The sequence below is a fragment of the Pleurodeles waltl genome, chromosome 1_2 (assembly GCF_031143425.1).
Source record: "Pleurodeles waltl isolate 20211129_DDA chromosome 1_2, aPleWal1.hap1.20221129, whole genome shotgun sequence".
NCBI lineage: Eukaryota > Metazoa > Chordata > Amphibia > Caudata > Salamandridae > Pleurodeles > Pleurodeles waltl.
The window spans coordinates 612,646,680-612,659,411 of record NC_090437.1 but is presented as its reverse complement, the minus strand read 5'-3'; the positions used below and the strand labels follow the sequence as shown (position 1 = coordinate 612,659,411).

General features: G+C 41.6%; 1 protein-coding gene across 1 annotated transcript in view; it reads left to right on the top strand.

Annotated features, from left to right (window-relative positions):
• Positions 1-12,732, top strand: part of FAT4 (FAT atypical cadherin 4) — a 331,865-nt gene that overhangs the window by 17,523 nt on the left and 301,610 nt on the right. The gene's annotated exons all lie outside the window — the stretch shown is intronic.

The window sequence follows — 12,732 nt, the reverse complement described above, 5'->3', positions numbered from 1 at the left end:
TTAAGATCCTTTAAAAATTCTTCTACAATTTTTGCTCAAGTGTGCTGCATAAGTTCCTGGACAGACGTAAGCCATATTTAGCAGAAAGTAAGGACTTGAAAAACGTTTGTTGTTTGGCATAAGTCTGTACAGTAATTTTTAAAATGTTAACATTAGCTTCATATAATGCTAAAGATGTTTTGTTTCATCGACCGCAGTTTGAATGAAAAGTCAGATTCGATTGGCTCAATACTGTCACATCAACAATTTCATGATTTGTGAAGTGGAACTGCCAGTTCACAAGCCCACAGCAATGTGATTTGCTGAGACGTTTTTTCTCTGGTGTACTTGCCCAAGTTTCTAACCCACCTCTTAACAGCTCAGAAACCTTGTTATAAAAAGCTTGCTGGGAACTAGTTTAGCTCATCACAACCTCTGAGGGATAAAGCGCCCAGAGCCATCCATAGTACTTGAAAATGCCATTCTTCTCATAAAAAAAGCGGAATTAGGATGGAAGATCATTAACAGGTTCATGAAAGATTATGCAAATCTTAATTGGTTCTTTCTCCCTGATGGCTGTTACCAGGGTTGTGAACCGGTTATTCCACTTTAGAAACCTTCCCTAGGAAAATCATGCTTGGATGTTTGCTTCCAAGGCAAGCATACCCCATTCCCATGCATAAGTAAATCAATACTACCCCCAAAGCATATAATTGACTTATTGCTTACTACATAAAATAATACATCATTGTGTGGTGTGAAAAACATCAGGGGTAGTGATTTATTTTTTCCTCCTGTGACTCATCACACCACCATAATCCACAATGTCATTATAGAAACATGGAGACATAGGCAGTTACTTTCTGGTTGCAACTACTGGTCACAATTTGTGACCAGTATTTTTGCAACCAGAGTTCTTTTTGCAAATTTACCTACGTTCATAAGGGTTAGTTCAGAAAATTAGGATTCTGAGTGAGTCTCAATCCAAACCACCTCATTACTATTTCTGAGGTAGGTCGAAAATTACAACTCACTCCGATTGGAGAAAATCATATTGTTGGCGGCCTTCTAAGGTCAGCAGGCAACCATGTTTGTATTTGACTTTAAATAGAGTAGCTTTGTTTTAAAAACACCCAGATTTGCTGAAAGAAAATGGGGCTGATTTTCAATATATATATATTTTTTTAAGTTTATTTGAGAATGGCAGTGGTTCCCTGGGCCATTGCCTGTTCACCCAGAAAAGTTTCCAAAATTCTCAAAGGGCAAAAGACCTAAGTTGACCCCTTTCCCTCGCTGAATGGTTTGTGACCTTAATTATAGTCGCAAACTATTGATACATATGGTATTGAATCGCTATTTGGAAGGAACGATCACACGTCGCCCCTGCCAAACAGCAATTAATAAATCCTTTCTAAACATGATTACTGAATCACAAATAACACAATTACTGAATCGCAAATAACACAATTACTGAATCGGTAACTGGGTTTAGTACATAAGTAAACACTTTTTAGTAATCTCACATGCACTGGTTTAGGGATAATATTGATTCAGTAGTGCATTGTCAACTGTTTACTGGCATTTCCTAAAGATGTCCTCAAGGCTTGTTTTGAAAAAAACGAATTTGCATGTTTTTTCTAAATATATCAGATATTTTATAAAATTAAATCCTGTGTACATCCACCAATATTTTATGCCCTTCTCGTCCCATTTACCCTCACTTCCTGAGTCATTCAATTTTTTTGGCTGATATTGGAGCTTTTACACAAAAATTCCCCCACATTCTGTTTTTTTGACTTTGTGTTAAAATCATTCTCACTGACCTTGAAAGCATGCCCACGCTTTTGGGGTGATGCTGCATTCAGCCCCATAAAATGGAGCAGAAAAGCAGCATCTGGAACTCAAACACAATTGCACCCTTCCTTCAAAGGAAATTCTGAGGGGTTGCTTCTTTTAGGAGGGTGGTAAAGAGTGAGGTCATTCCTTCTGTGACCTGGTGAAGCTTCCTTTCCTTGTCATACTTCCTGACAGTCTTAAATGACCCATAAGCAAAGTGGAAAAGAACCCATGCAGTACATTACCATGACGCCTGCCAAATCTAACCTAAGAAGCTTCATGTGAACCTTCTTTCACAGTATTTTGTTCTGCTGAAAAATAAAAATATTTACGAATAAGGAATATTCTAACTCAGTAGTTCCCAACCTGTGGTCCAGGGACCCCTGGGGGTCCTTGAAGCCCCCCCCAGGGGGTCCGGGACTGCTTAGAAAAATTAATAATTTTAACAGATTAGGTCCCCTGCTTTCAATAATGACTCAGTGGGGGGTCCCGGATTCCAATAATGATTCAGTGGGGGTCCCCGGGTTCCAGTATTGATAAAGTGGGGGTCCACAGAAGTCAAAAGGTTGGGAACCACTGTTCTAACTGTTATTAAAGGAATGAGAGCTCTGAGTCAGAGACTGAAATTAACAGTAACCCTGACCGAAAACCTAGTCGTAATGACGGATATGGGCGAGGTTCCCGACCCCTCCTGCCCATGTACACACAGCAAAAGGATTCCCATTCTTTGAGGAGGGAGAGTGTGCCATTGAGTGACCAGTTCCTGAAAACGGTGCCGATTCATAGTAGGAAGGAGAAATAATGTGCATGAAACAGACTGTATGTATTTTGCTACTTAGCGAGCAGTTTAGCATTAGTGCTTATCAAGATCATAAAACAGTCCCATGTGAAAGAATGGAGGAGTTAATTCAGAGATTCATGAGATCAGCATATGCTCTGTGCTGCGGAGGAACAAGTGGAAACAAATCAAAAGAAAGAGGCGGAAGCTTGAAGGTCGCGGAGGACAAAAAACTATAGAATAAAGTTAGTGTAAATATAGAGAGTGGAAACTAGACAAAAAATGTTATCCATATTTGAAATTCTTCTCTCAAGGAATCCAGTACTATCTGCCACAAGTAACAAAATGACCCATAAATAATTAGTTAAAACCACCTTCCCCCAAAAAATATACAAAATTACTGTGTGATGTAGGCCTGATGGTGGCATGATATAATATCGACTCTCACTGGGCGGGATTGGGGTTGGGGAGCATGGTTTCCACTTGCTTTTGAGAGATAGAAATTGTGACAGGGTTGATGTATTTGAGTGACATGAATGCTTAAGGTTGTAGGAGAATTTCAGTGTCTTGGTTGATCCTTTCTTTTTGGACTTGTTGGGGGGGATAGTTGTTTACATCTTGAAATATTGGTAAATCATGAATCGAGTGCACACTAAAATTATAGCTGCTTGAGTTACAAACACTGAGATGGGGAGATCAGAGCTTGCTTGCTCTGGGAATTGGGACATTCTTTACTGTTTTCTAATATGCAGTCATCTTCACTATGTGGCATTGATAAAAGGCTGCTGGTTACGTTTCTAGAGTTGACAAAATCAATAGAAACATATTGCACATAAACTAGTAGGATAATATAGTTTGCTGATGTGTCAAGGGCGTGTTTTGTGGTCATATACAACAATGGACTCACGAGAGTGAGAAAGGGTTACATTTTGGGGTTCTGCACTGTGTCACATTGCCAACTGGTGATTTAATTATTCTGTAATAACTGTTTTGGATGTCTTTAGTAAAAATATTTAGGCCACTAGATTACTGATTACCCTTGTTTGGTAGCAATGGTTGTTATGTAGCACCTCTTTTCTCCCAGTAGAAGCTGAAATTCTGGACATTCCTTTTGAAGGACAGTCTTTTTCTCACCAGCATGTCGACCAAATGTCACAGACCATCAAGAATACCATCAACTGCCACGTCCTTATCTTTGCTGTAGAGAAGATATCCATGATAATCTCCAAGGACACAGTCAGATGTAGACAGCTACTCAGTATCAGACTTTTCATTTCTAATAATATATCTCTTGTCAGAGGTATCAGAAGTTCCACCAAGTGCTTCAGCCCAGGTTGTAAACATTGTACTCCACCGCAAAAAGATGAGGCATAGCACAGACCAAGTTTGCAAAATCATGTTACCTCATACCTCCGGAATGTCGGTGGGATGCAGGATTGCAGATTACCTGCCTGCATGGAAGTCAGTACTTCTATACAAAGGAGTAGGACTTTTTTTATTTGACCGTTCACAAGAATTCTTTGCCACCAAAAAAAAGAACAAAAAGTGTTCATGTCACTTCAGAGAGCAAAAGAAAATATCCCCACCTTCCAGAGGAAGGGAAAGGATTGTGCGATGGCACATGATGGCACATCATTAACGGAAGGTAAGTTGGGTCAATTCAATTTATTTCCTTTTGCAAAGAAGGAATGGCACACCAAATATTGCTGAGATGAGCTTAACAAAATTATAAATATGTCATGAATGGAGCAGTGGGCTAAAGTGCATACTTGACTACAACTTTACTCCAAGTATCTATATATTTATTACTTTACTCCCACCTTACAAGAGGAAAGAAATCACTCTGTCACCCTACACCTCTCTCAATTTATCCTCTATCTCCACTCTCTGACTCATCCCAAACCTCATTCTACTGCTATGATCTCCAAAGTAACCCTTCCGAAACGTTTCCTTCCTCTATCCCTCCTGGCTCATCCCAAACCTCACTTTACTACTATGATCTCCAAAAAACCCTGCTAAATTCTTCCCTCGTGTATCTCTCATTTGAACTCATCCCAAATCTCATTTTACTACTGTGATCTCTCTAATCCCTTCTACAGACTCTTCCCTCCTCAATCTTTCCTTTTACTAATCCCAAACCTCATCTTACTACTATGATCTCCCAATTAACACTTTCTATATTCTTCCCTCTTCTATCTTTCCATTATTCTATTCAATTCAACTAACACTCAGGTGTCCACCACTCAAAAACTCATATTTCCCACTAATTCTTATGGGTTCTGGAGTAGCGTGCTATTCGCTGAAAAACACTTCAACACCTTGCCAGGGGTAGTAAGTGCTGTATAAATACAATTACAACTTTCCATTAACATTTTGATAACTGACTAGTGCAAAACAATGTTTACTGTGACCTACGAATAGTCCAGGAATTCCATTTGGACCAACTGAAAACTGTGTATTGCACTGATTGGCTAGTAAAAATTAGTGTTGTAAAAAGTCTCAGTACCTGGTGAAAAATTACTCAACTGCCAGTGCATGAAATTCAGCACAAAACCGAGATCGTGGCAACTTAAAGCACGTTGAGAATACTGCTGAAAGCCACAATAACAACTCTGAATTCGTCTGCACCACAATGTGCAGCCTTCTATTGGACCAACAGAAATGCAGAGATATCACTGCACATCATTTTTACACCACAGTGCCCTGTTCTAGGCATAATTGTTGATGGACTATATTGCCTTAAAATGAGCACATGCTCTTCTGAAAGGCTTGACAATCAACATCATAGTAAACATTTGCCAAAATCATATCTGTAGAAAAATGCTAATAATTGTTGGCCTCTTCTTGCTTTGATTTCTCTTCTGTGCCTGTGCTGTTCCACCTGTTGCATATTAAGGATTACCAGTTTGGGCTTGGATTCAAATCATTTATCACTCTAGGAGTATGCTGTAACTTCCTCTTTTCACTTTGCACTTTCTGTATAATCTAATTTCGGCGGTGTAATGAATGTAACTCATCATACTTGGAATTCCACTGTGGATGTATTGTATTGTTGGATTGACATTTCTGCCCGAGGGTGGAGACTCCCTTATGACTTCAGGGCCCCCGCCATATGTGGAGGCCATTTGTGAATTAGGCCCATAGTGTCTGTGGAACAATTAATGGTCTCCTTGTTTCAGGGCTTACAGATTTAATTATACCAGAATTAGGCCTTGATTACAAGTGCCTCTGCAGCATTATAAATGTGATGGTGCAATCCAATAGTTGTAGTTTTTTACTCAGAAAGTTTTATCAGGTCAAGTCTGCTGAAATTTACTGGGTAAAAAGGGCTTGTAAATAGTAAGCACATGGATGTTGGCGCACAGAGCACCAAAATCCACTTTGCACCCCTGTGAGAAAGTAGGTATGACGCCTAAAGACCAGGATAAGTTACAAGTTCAGGCTGACCGTGATGGAGTGTGGGCTGGATAAAGGGACCAGGTAAGTCCAGCTGAAAAAGTTACCTTCTCTAAGTCTGGCATGCAGAGTCTAGTTTTTCGAGGAGGCTGTGAGAAGCATGGAGAGCACTATGGATGGTCGTCACTGTAATATGAAGAGTAGGCCGGGCTTTGCAGACAATTGTCACTGTAGCGCAAACATTCTGTTGAGCGTCGTACACAGTCATTGCTGGAGCTTCATATTGACAGCCACTGCAGGCTGTCAATACTGTAGTAGAGAATGCAGATCTCACTTTACTGGTCATCGCTGGTGGTCTCTGTAGCTCGAAGAGTCAGGATCATTGCAGCTTCCCATAAACAGTCGTCGCAGGCAGCAAGATGGGCTCGTTTGTGGCTGTGAGGAGCCCAAAACTTCAGGATTTCTCCTTTTCTTCCATGAGGAGCTTATCTGAGGCCAACCTTTGGGCCCAGGACCTGGGAGGCACCACAAGATGTGCCTCCCAGGTCCTGGACAAGTGTAACCCACTCCAGCATAGGCCGGCTGAACTCAGACAGGTCCAGTTGCAGGTCCAGACCAGTCCAGTGCAGCAGATCAGCAGGTAGACCTCTGGAGCTTGTTGTCCCTGTAGCTCTGAACAGGATGTCAGTAAGCTGGCACAGCCACTTCATGTAGCCTGGGATGAAAGGAGCAGATCCAGTCTTTCTTCTCAGACAGCAGGGCAGGCCTCAAGCAGTAGGGCAGTCCTTCTCCATAGTACCCACAGCTCCAGGGGTGTACTGAATAGTTGGTTTGAGGGTCCAGTGTTTATACTGCATGCCAGTTTTGAAGTGGGAGAAACTTCTGGACTTCCCCCACATCTGGAACTTCCTTCCTCCCTGCCCTGGTCCCAGGATGTTTGGAGTCACAAAAGGCTAGTGTGAAGCTCTTTGCGTGTATGCAGGAACAGCTCCTTTGAAGTGCAAGTATGGTAGGTGACAGCTCCGCCCCTCCCATCAGGTCAGGATGGCCCATCCTGCCAACACACAGTCCACTTTTGTTATATTGTCTGGGAGGAATATATTATAAAGGCCAACTGCCAACTATACCTAGTCGTGTGAGCCAGGATACAGGCTGCAAGGATTTATAAGCCAATAGGCCGAAAGCCCATTTGACCATGTTTAAAGCAGTGAGCATATTCACTTTAGCACTGGTTAGCAGTGATAAAGTGCACAGAGTACTAAAAGTCAACAAAAACGGGTTCAGAAGGCAGGAGGGATGAATGAAATTTTTTGGGGGGGTGACACTGCAGAGAGGGCCATGTTCAACAGATCCATTTTTAGGGCAAGTCTCACAATTGCCATTATTTAAAATGTCTAATAACAATATCCACATTATTGTTACTTAGTGGGAGTTATAAATAGAAATACAGTTGCATCTGGTTCATAATCAAGCCGTTTAGTTCCTTAGGGCGTTTTGTAATAGACCATCTCTGATTTTTGAAGGCGGTGGTAAATCCTTCTTTAGCATGGAAGTCTCCACACTGTCCAGATGGTGGAGGTAATTTTACCAGAAGCTTCTCTGCTGGCAGAAGAATCTTCCAAAAGAGGATTTGTCAGTTGCTCCACAATCAAAAGACTTTTCCAGCATCACATTTTCTAGACCGATCTGAAGCAAATTCCTTGGGTCTGTGTATTTAATTAAAGAAAATTGGATAAAGATGCTTTAAAATTGTAATGGGTCAACACAATTGATGATGTAGGAGGGATGAAACAGAGAGTAAAGAAAGCCAGGTACAAGTGTGTAAATATGAGGGGCCCATGATGATCATGATGGTTGACCAGCAACGGGGTCTTGCCCACCCGTGGGGGTGTGATGCAGGGCCTGACAGTTGACAGCCGTAATTGTCAATGCCACGCTGCGTAAGGCCAAAGGTTGTGCATGGCAGGCAGGTTGGCCGCCCGTGGGGCCACTTTGGCCAGCCTCATGCCATGCACAGCCAAATGCCACGTTCAGCCCTGGTGTTGCTGTCCATGGTGGTTGGGCACAAATGCCGTGGCTGCAGGCCACACCCTGTGTCTAACCCCATATTGTATGCATGGTATGGCGTAGGTCTTCTTAGGTATAGTAATAAAGTATTACTTTACATTTTAAAAAACCTAGAAATTCACAGAAAAAAGCAAAAGTTAATGAACATTATTCTAAGGTATGGTTATAGTATTTAACTTTTAATTTTAAAAACTGAGATATTCACTGACAAAATAATTGTTGAAGTGATGTTATAGTCAGGTGAAAATGACAGTCAAAATATTACATTTTAAACTAAAAAAACAGTGAAAGTTGCCAGTTATAGTTACCTAAATTAACTGTAACTTGTGCCCTCGCTGTGCACTGCTTATTAACTTACATATTGCGTCCCTCAAAACGTGTTCTATGACATCATTGATAACATAAATGTTACATTTGAAATTACATAATTGATGACAATACTGTGGTAGAGGCGTGGGTTTACTTTGGTTAATTATAAATTATGAATTTCAGTTTTTTTTTGTTTAAAACGAAGCATTTAAACGGACTTTTTTTACCTAGCAAAAACATCAGTTTAAGCTTTGTCTGTTCAGTGAATGTATATGTGTGTGAATGTGTGTTTATGTGTGTGCGCGTGCATGCATGTGTGCGTGTGCACGCATGAGCACCCCTATATTTGAATTGGTATAGAAGAAAGGTTTCCTGACATGAAGACATTGAGCTAACATCGACTAATCCTACATAGGAAGATTTTATGTCAATGGAAACCCTGCAGGATTACACTTAGGTGCATGCCAGAAATCCAAGTTTGTCTTTAGTGTGGTGCGTCTGGGATTTGTGTGAATTTAGAAAAAGTAGTAACTGCGATAGTTTGATTGGTACGTTTACTGCTAGTTAAATTACTGTTTTTAATTCAAATGAGGAGGGCTGATTACACTATTTCACCAAATTTAAACTAATAATGGGGTGGGACGCTCCCTAAAATATTTAAATCCAAATTCCAAATATGAGATGAATGTTGAATATCAGGTAGTGTCTCTTACAGAGGCATTATGTTGGACACATGAAAAAAGTAAAAGGCCTGCCAGTGCAATGGTATATGGAAATTACAACATATTTAAGAGCAAAGAGATGGGTTTTACTCTGGCCACTAGTAAGCGTGTACGGGCTACATAACTTACAAGAGCTGCGAATATCCCACTCTTAACAATTCTGCTCATACCAAGTGCACTGGTGTGGGGTGGACGTTGGTTAACGCGGCGCATAAAGAGATTGCTTTTTGTATTCTTAGCTCAGCCACTGACAGATTTAGAACAGCGCTTGACCCTTCCCGTATTGTTGGAGAGAGGAGGAAGTGGGAGCGCACATTTTCTTTGTAGGGCAAGAGTGTGTTGGGTAGGAGGGAACCACAGGCGCCTGCCAAAATGCTTGGCGCGAGCTTAAGGAACACAGATGGACGGTGCAGATAAAGGTGCCTGTTATTGATTTCTCCTCTCAGCACTTTGCTTCCAGACACATACTGTAAGGATACAGTCATTTTAAACAAAGCAGACGGTGGAAACGGTTTCAGAAGTGATCTGTTCTCTTTACAAAGTTTTAAGGGCCATCGTGGTTTGTTACAAGATCAGTTCTGCCTCGTGTGCGTGTGTGTGTGTTTGCGCGCGCACGTGTGTGTGATTTTACAGTTTGTATAGGAAAATGGCAGATAGTATCTTAGTAACATGGGTGGACAAACTTTACATTGCCAACGCATTCACTATTCTCTTGCAAATGAAGGACATGCCGTCTGCTGCAGCAGACCTGTGAAGCTGAGTGGCTCCCATTTAGGGTCGTGTTTTATGTGTGCTACAGATTAAAGTTATATTGTATCCAACGGTGAAGGCACAGGTAGATGCAAGAAGGCACATTATCTGGAGACGAGAGAGTGGGAGGACCGTTCCTCCCCCTCTTTAGTCCTCAGCCACAAAGGTCTTAGCCAGGGGCTTAGGAGACAATACATTTCTGGGGGGGACAGGGACAGCCTTGGGGACTTTCAACCAACCCTATACAAATCGCTTGTTGTTTACGAACTGCAGCCTCCGATAAATATACACAATCATATATATTGGAAGTAAAATAGGGATAAGTGAAGGCATGTTTTCACACTCTGAAAGTATCTTTAATTGTTATTTACGTTCACAAAGTAATTAGCTCAAATGTGAAAATAACATGTTGATTAACCTTGCATCTTCATGCACCAAGCAAATAAAGGTAGGAGGGTAAAAAGGAAGAACATACCCTTTGCGCCCCACACCCACCATGCTCTTCGCCTCATGCCAATTGGAACCACACTGGAGATATCAAAAGCGATTAGGTATAACAGTTGTAAACTGTGCTTGGAAACCATAGTTCTAATAACACTTCTACTCCTGTGTGTGATCTTGGGAAGCTCAGCTCCACATCAGTCATAACTAGGAGCATTTCAACTGAAGACGCTCTTGGAGTTACAGGCTATATAAACATGGATTCTCTATTCTCTGTATAAACTGCAGTCACTAATTTCTTTAGAATCGGCTGTTTGTGATGCACCAAGTTACTGCGTATAAAGAAAAGACATTCACTGATTACAAAGAAAAGACATCAGAAAATGACTATGATAGGGTTATCACAGTCAAGTTCTGACATTACAATGCCTTCTGCCAGAGCTAGCAGCCAAGGTGAAGGGCAGATCAGGTCACAGAGCATAATTAATGCAGCTGTTTAAAGCAAAAAATTGAATGTTGCTTTTCTTTCTTCTGCTCTAGTTTAATAGCTTGGAATGACAGAAGCTATGCACTAAGGTTTTAAGTGGTTTGTGGGAAAGTTGGTAGTGTGACCATGTATTATGTGGGGTAAAATACTCCCTGCATACATCAGGATATTGCAAGTCACCTTGAAGTTCATACCTTATAAACAAGCATTGGCAAAGCCAATAGGAATAGGTCTCGCCTATGCAATTTCTATTGCCTTTGCCAATGTGTTTAGCCATGCTGTACACTAGTGAGACTACTATTCAGCATGGCTAAAAGTTAATGGCATAAAGGAGAATGATGTGTCATCAACTGGTGTGGCGTAGTGTCATGGAGTAAGTAGAGTGTCCTAAAACGGAGCAGTAAACTAACTTTAAAGGAACAGGGGTCCCTTGAATAAAATGCAACACCACTCCCATAAACAATGATATTAAAGTAGTATGCAAATGGAATGTTTCATACCTTTATTCAATCAAAATATAAAAGATCAAATGTAGTGGGAAAACATCATCAGGGGTAATCGAGAAAGACTGGTATTCGGGCATTACACAAGTTATCTGGATGACCCAATGTCACCAATTACAAGAAAAATGTAAAATGTAACCCATATAGTACAGTGGTTTAGGGGAGGCTGGCCTGGTTTGTATTGGGTACCTATGGTACTTATATCTTATACCAGGTCCAGTTATCCCTTATTAGTGAAATGTAGGCGGTGTCTAGAAGCCAGGCTCTCTAGGGGTAGCTGTAGCCAAGGCTTATCTAGGAGACATGCAAATCTCATGCAATACCACTGTAGTCACACAACACTCACACACATGAAAGAAAATACTCAGTGTTACACAAATAAAGGTACTTTATTTTAGTGACACAAATGCCAAAAATACCATAGAGACTATACTCCCTAAGAAGGTAAGTAATACACCAATTATATACACTTGTATGCAGCAATAGCAATAAAAACAGTTAGAAAAGTGCAATTAGTGAAAATCACAATGGTTAGAAATGGGCCTAGGGGAAACACAAACCATATACTAAGAAAGTAGAACGCGAATGTCGGTTTTCCACCTAGGCAAGTGTGGTGTACAGGGGCGCTGGGGGTATTAGAAAACACCAATGGTAAGTAATAGAACCCACCTCAGAGCCCAGGATAGCAGGAGTAAATCACAGTAACTTTCCTAGAACACACAAGAACACGAGAAAGAAGATAATGCAAGAACCAGAAGATACTTCAAGACTCAAAGGGTGGATTCCTGGACCTAAAGACCTGTGGAAGAATGGGATTAGGTTCAAGAAGCACAGAAGAGTACAGGGAGGACAGGAGCCCCTGCTAACCCGAATCAAGGTGCAAAAGAAGAACCACTGGTGAAGAACAACACTCAGTACTACACCCAAGAAGATGGATGCGGGTTCCTGGTTGATGCAGATGATATCCCACACCGGATAGATGATTGCAGTCTGGTTTGCGTCGCTGGATTCCTCCAACAAACCTAGGCAGACGCAAAGCTCACAGTTAGCAGAAAATGGCACTTCCTGGGACCAGGAGGGACCTGGTTGACTCTACCCAGGAGGAGGAGTCAGAGGGGGCTCTCAGCAACCCAGGGAGCCCACAGAAGGCCAGCCAATGCACACAGGAGTCCTCCAGCACAGGGACAAAGGAGTTGCAAAAGGAGGCCCATGCAGCACAAAAACAAAGGATCCCACACCGCCAGAGAATCACTCAGGAAGCTGTGCATTGCAGGAAGGAGTGCTGGGGGCCAGAGTTACATTGTGCACAAAGAATTTCATAGAAGGATGCCAACAAGCCTTGGCAACTGAAAAACACGTGGTGAACAGGGCTACAGTCTTGCGTGGGAAGGCAAGCTCTTACCTCCACCAAAGATGGACAGTAGGATGTCAGGACCATCGGGACCACTTCAGTCCACCACCCGT